The sequence below is a fragment of the Penicillium daleae genome (assembly GCF_028827525.1).
Source record: "Penicillium daleae strain IBT 16125 chromosome Unknown utg000005l_segment0_segment0, whole genome shotgun sequence".
Classification (NCBI taxonomy): Eukaryota; Fungi; Ascomycota; class Eurotiomycetes; order Eurotiales; family Aspergillaceae; genus Penicillium; species Penicillium daleae.
The window spans coordinates 187,313-194,018 of record NW_026623153.1 but is presented as its reverse complement, the minus strand read 5'-3'; positions in this window follow the sequence as shown (position 1 = coordinate 194,018).

Sequence of the window (6,706 nt, the reverse complement as noted above, 5' to 3'; positions counted from 1 at the left end):
CTAAATTAGTAGACGATTCGATAGCTATACCGTCTAGCGTTGATAGATTCTACTTGATAAGATAGAGACCAGATTTGCTATTCAATCGGTAAACAGGTTAGCTATTCGAATCTAGCAGTAGGCTATCTTTTCCTTACAGAAATAGACCTCCTTTAGTAGCTCTCTCAGCAGATAGGAGATTCAGATAGAAACCGGGCGCGTATACCACATCAATTAGGGCGATTTTGGTCCTATCCAGGCTATCTATAGGCTGGAAGCTTGTTTTTCCGAAGCCTAGGATAGCAGTTTCCGTGTTTCCTACTCTGATAGAGGAAGGTGCCGGTTAATAATCGGTTAAAAGGTCTAGGTTGTTGCAGATATATAAGGTTAACCCAGTATCAAAACACCACACATCGTTAGCCGGTTGGTTGGTGTGAATCGAATTATAGGCACGATTAGCCTAAAGAAGAGACGAAAGCTTCTATTTAGGGACGTACGTGCCAAACGCAGCCCTAGTAGATTCTTCATCCGATTTAGCCGCTAGTAGATTAGTTGAATTAGGTTAGTGCCTAGCAATCGCGCGCTTATAGGTATTTCTAAAACTAATATATCTATATACATTCTTGAAACGGTCTTCTGCAGATAGGTCAGGTTGCTAATTAGGTGGTCTGACCGATGGATTAACGTATACGTATTTATCGAATTTATAATAGCCATCGTTTAGGCTGCTTTCGCATAGGCAAGGGCGCTTCTAGCTACTAGATCGGCTAGATTGACTAGATTAGCCAGGATTAGTAGGCGAATTGCCGCTATTAGCGCTTTCCGCTTCTATCCTATCAGGATTTCTGCCCTAGAAGGTCGTTCCATAGGCAAATCTGCCCTAATGAATTAGCGGAGATAGCCGAATTGATTCCGAATAGAGGTTGATAAGGGCGGGGAACTCTAGCAATTTGCCAGTTGAATAGACACCGCTTTGCTCATAGATTCGATTCATCCAAATCGTATAGAAGCTAGGCAACAGAGGCGCAATAGCCTCTAAGAATTCATATAGAATTCGCTCGGTATCGTCGAATTCAGATAGGCCAATTTCTTTAGCTTCTATATAGCAGACTAGCCACTTTTGGACCCACGAATCGTAATTAGACCTAGGTAGCGCTTGCGTGCGCAGATTAGACTAAGTTTTCGAGATCTGGCGCTTCCGAGACGAATTAGTAGGCGTATATATTAGACGAAACATATCGATTACGTTATGTAGGTTAGCCTGAGATAGGATCAATCGCTTATTATCAGTAGAAACTAAATTACGAATACCCTGCTTTAGACGATCTACCCCTTTCTAATAGTGACGGAAGCGATTCAACTAGCGGTCATACTCGCGAGAGATCAGATTATATCTCGTAAGCGCTTCGCCTGCTAGATTAGGAAGGTCCGCTAGATCGATTTCGGGGTAATCTGGTTCTAGAGGGGGCTTTCTAAGGCTTTCGATTAGTACCTTAGGATTGATATAGTCCTATAGACCCTACGTAACCGCTTGGTCCTTCACGGCTACATACTACTAAATCCAATCAGCAGAGGTCTTTAGATAAAAGACTAGCCAATTAGCTTCTGTAGCTATAATGAAGAGTAAGACGGAAGTAAGAGATAGTTCGATGAAGAGTAAAAGAACAAGGATAATAGACAGATACGACCGGTTAATAGCGTAGCTAAGCTAGTTTGGCCGAAAGAAGCCGTCCGGTTAATTCGAAGTCTATTTAGTTAGAGCGCTCGGGCTCATAACTAACAGATCCTAGTATATCCGATAAAAAAGGATCCACATAGGACGTTAGGATGGCCAGTCAAGATAGAAGTTCTTCTAGCGAATAGGACCAAGATAAGACGGATGGACCTTGAGTTCATAAGATCTTCTCTAGGTATGACGGTCAAACGAGATCAAAAGGATCGACTGAAAAGTGCATTTAATCTGAACTGCTAAACTAGCGAGCGAACGGGTGTTTAAGTACACGGTTGGGACAGTTTAGGCAGCAGGAAATAGGCCGAATCTGTGAAGGGCTGAAGCAAGACTTAATTCAATCTAACTAGGCCAACATGCTGTTTACAAAAAGCTTAAGGAGGGGAAGTTTATCCTGCGCGTTCTCCACGTCAACATACCAAGGTCCCGTGATACACGTGACTAACATCGGGCACTGGCCCGTGACAATACCCCCTTCCTAGTCTTAACCTCATTAGGGGCACGACGGCATAGGTTTCGGTGCCGATTTGCTGGCGAATCACATCCGGAACGGCGCCGTGCTGCTCTTCAAAGGTATCCAAGGCGCTACAATCCTGCACTAAGTCCAGTGGCTGCCACGTCTGTTCTACCCATCCTCTCCATTTCACTAACGCTTCGTCACGATATCCTCGCCCAACTTTCCTCCGTCGCACAGCTAGGATTTGCTCAATATCGTATTCCTCTTCACCATTAACTAGTAGTGGTGGTAGCTGTGAATCGTCTACTAGCTGAGATAGGAATAGGTCCGTTGCTGCTAGGCGGACTAACTCAATATAGAACACCGGGTATATACTAGTAGGCACATCAAGTCGGACTGTGAACGGCGACGGGACGTCTACTACTCGGTATCGAGCATGTAGCTAATCTAACTTCTTTGACGGTCGCTGTGTGCGTACGTTCCGAAGATTTAGCCAAACCCAGTCATCCTTTTTGTAGACAGGCGCTGCCTGTCGACGTCGGTTCGCTTGCTCTTCTTGAAGGGCCTGTGCAGAAGCAATAGCGGCCTGGGCCCAATCGGTAGCTTCTCGTAGGCGATTCACGAACGTTTCGCCTGCCTTTCGTGGTGGGGTCAGGGCGTCTTGTAGTTGCCCTGCTTCGTCAATGCTAATCGGGTCAATATAGTAGCCGTGGGTGAAGAAGAATAGCGAGATTCCTGTTGAAGCGGCATCGCGATTATTAATTACTACGGCGACTATTGGTAGTAGATCCTTCTAGTTATCCTGTGCGTATATAGTGAACACACGTAGAATTCGTTCGATCTCCTGATTAGCACGCTCTGTTGCACCGTCGGTCTAGGGATAGAAAGTAGTAGATAATCGGCGTTGAATCGATAGCCTTTCGCATACCCTTTCCTAGAAGGCACTCACGAATTAGGGGCCGCAGTCGCTCACAATCGCTAGTAGCACCCTATAATGTATATAGAAGTGTGTAAGGAACACCTCTACTATATCCTCTGCTGTTGTATTCTTTATTCCGATTAGGATCACGCCCTTTATCAACCGATCTGTTATTACTATACAGTTCGTTGCCTCCGTAGGTCTAGAGGGTGGTAGCCTAATAATAAAGTCTACTAATATTTCGGCCTAGATTCGCTAGGGGATTAGTAGCGGTTTCAATAACCCATGCTTCGTGTCTCGCTATACCGAGCTCCGTCCGTATACTGTATAGTTGCGGAGGAAACGTCGTACGTCTTTCGCCGCTCCTGGCCAGAAGAACCGTCGAGACAGTATCGAATAGGTAGCGTCTCGCCTAGGATACGCCGTAACGTGTGAATCGTAGATCTTCTATATGATTCCTGTGCGTAGAACCTCGTTATCTAGAATCCAGAGTCGCTGTCTGAAGTGAAGCACCCCTCGGTCGTCTAAATGGCACTCCGATAGGCTAGTCTTAATGTTCGTTTCGGCAGCGATTCGGCGCTCTCCCGTTAGCAAAGCGTAGGAGATTCGTTGGTAGATCGAGTCAGACGCCCTTGCCTTTTTCTATTCTGCCTGAAGTTCCGGTTTATCAAAGAGGGGGATATCTCTTTCGAAATCGATCTCCTTATTGGGTTGGCCGTCGGCTGATTAGGGGTTTGGCCGACCCGTTTTGATCTTGACCCTTTTAAGTAGGATTCGGAAGCGGTTCGATAGCCTTTCGTTAGTGATACTCTTAGGCATATCCTAACTCCGTCGTGATAATGCATCCGGCCTTACTGTAAGCTTGCTAGGGCGATAACGGAGGTCAAAGTCGAACTCTGTTAAGAGATCTACCCATCGTATCTGCCGTTCGTTGAGATATTATGCTTTTCCGAAGTATCGAAGGTTCTTATAGTCCGTCACGATAGTGAATCGAGGCACCATTTTCAGCTTAGGTCTCCATTCGCGTAGAGCACGTATAATCGCTAGAAGCTCCTTATCGTGGATCTCGTAGTTTGATTCTGCCGGAGATAGCTTCTAAGATAGGTAGGCGTATAGCCGTAGCTGCCCGTCGGGTCTATATTGCGATAGAACCGCACTAGTTGCCTAGCCGGAGGCATCAGTTTCCACGACTGTCTAACGATCCTCTTCGAAATGTGCTAAGTTTAGTGTGTTTATGAAGAGCTCCTTCAGTTCCGTAAAGGCCTGTTAGCAATCGTCGTCCTATTTGAATATAGCGTCTTTCTTCATTAGCCGTGTTAACAGTGCCGAAAGGTCGGCGAATCGTGGTATAAACGGCCGGTAGAAGTTCGCAAACCCAATAAAGCTTCGCATATCCCGTATAGACTTCGGTCTCTCCCATGCCCTAATAGCTTCCACCTTCTTTAGATCAACGTGAATCCCCTTTCCAGCCTCGACGGTAAAGCCGAGGTACTTTACTAAGTCCTGTTCGAATTCCGATTTCGCAATATCACATTATAGGCCAGCGTCCATTAGTTTCTGCAGCACTTCGCCGACCTTTCGGCGGTGATCCGCTAGCGTCCCGTTAGTGTAGATGATTATATCGTCAACGTATGCCGACACGAAGTCATCTAAGTACTCTCGCAGAGTCTGATTGATATACCTCTAGAACGTTGCTAGTGCGCCGGTTAATCCGAACGGGGTTACGTTCTACTCGTAGAGCCTATATCGTGTCCGAAATACCGTTTTCTATTCTTCTCTAGGGTAAATGCGAATCTTATGGAAGGCTGCAATAATATCAAGCTTCGTAAACCAGCGGGCGTGGCCTATATTCCGTAGCGTCTCGCGAATTAACGGTAAGGGATAGCGATCCTTCACCGTTCGTTCGTTTAACCCTCGGTAGTCGACACAAAATCGTACGCCGCCACCTGGCTTTCTAACTAACAAGATTGGTGCTGCTGCAGGTGATTGGCTTACCCGTATAAAGTTCTTCCCGAGTAGGTCTGTCAACGTCTTTCGTAGGTAAAGAAGCTCTTCTTTGTTCATGCCGTAGAGGGGGCTATATAGTAGTGGCTCTTCGATACCGTTTCGGTCGCGTTTCAGAGGGATCTTATGGTCGATCCCTGGCCGGTGCGGAGGTAACTAGTCGGCTAGCTATTGGCTAAACGCGGCTAGCTATCGCTAATAGTGTCTCGGTAGTTTGTCCTTTGGGTCGATATGCTTCTTGGGTCGTAAGGCTCTCTCAATATCGTCTAGCGAAACCTTGCCGATTCGTAGGTGATCCGTATCCGATACGCTCTATGTAAGTTGCCGGATAGATAGTGCATCAGCCTGTGCAACGCGTAGTGCCTTTACTCTACTTGGCCTAATAGTGCGATCTACGCGGTTCTAACATCTTGTCCGCTCCCTAGACCTTGTGAAGATGTCTAGGTATCCTTTCCTTGCTGAATATCGTCCGTTCACGTCGTGTAGCTATGGGTCCCCGAGTATTATACTATCGCTTTGGGGTCCGATGATATACGCAAACACGCGGCCTTGTTGCTGGCCGTGGACGTCGAGGTCGAAATAGGTAATGTGGGTGATTCGGTACTGATTCGGTACTACCCTGTCAAGGACTCGTGGCCGTATCTCAATGCGCGGGAGGTCGAGCGACTGGACTAGAGACCCGTTTACCGTTGTATAGCAGCGGCAACCGCTATCGACGAGGGCTTGTGTAAATTGGATTCTATTTACTCTAGCATCGACTATAAACAGTAATGTCTCACGTTCTAGTAGCTTTTCGACCCCCTTTTGCTCCTGCTCGCGGCTTAGAACAGGAGCTACTCTTTTCCCGATTTATCCTCAGTAGTCACATCCTTATTATTAGAAGCTATTATCGCTGAATCTCGGTCGCTTATAAGCTTCGATTTCTTTACCTTAACTACACGCTCCTGTCCTTTCTTGCTCGAGCTAGTAGCAACGCGTGTGCTATTCGGCCGCTAGGCTAGTAGAAGCGCGCACCTCGCGATAAGGTGTCCCGATCTTCCACATCGTAGGTATTTCCCTTTAGTACGTCGCCGATCTATCTCGTCCTGACTAACCCATTAAGCTTGTCTCGGCGTTCCGCTTTCAGGTCGGCGGTGTTTCGTGTGTAGCTCGGCACGGTTTACCGACACGGTCGGTGTCTAATCTATTTCGTCGCTATTTTATCTAGGCGAGCGCGGACGACGTGTTCGTTCCTCTTTGTTGATATTAAGGGCATCTATATCCGAGCTAATCTCGTGAAGCCGGGAGATTAGGTCCGACGAGGTAGCAGGGATACCTCGATTCATTAACGCATTCGTTATGGTTTTATTAAGCGCGCTAAGAAGGATCTGCCTTTTTGCCTCGTCGTGCTATTCAAGAGCGTCTGCATCAGCGAATTCCTTTTCTAGTCTCGGAAGGAACCTAGAAAAGCTCATGTCCTCTGGTTATCGAATCTAGTAGAGTCGTCTTGCTGCGCGTGCTTTGATATTCGGGTCTCCGTAGATATTCTCAAGATAGTCGAGTAAGGCTTGCGGTTCGCTAGTGTTCCGGCGGAGTTTCACGAAGGTTCCGGTATTCTTCTAGGCAAGCTTCTCTAGTC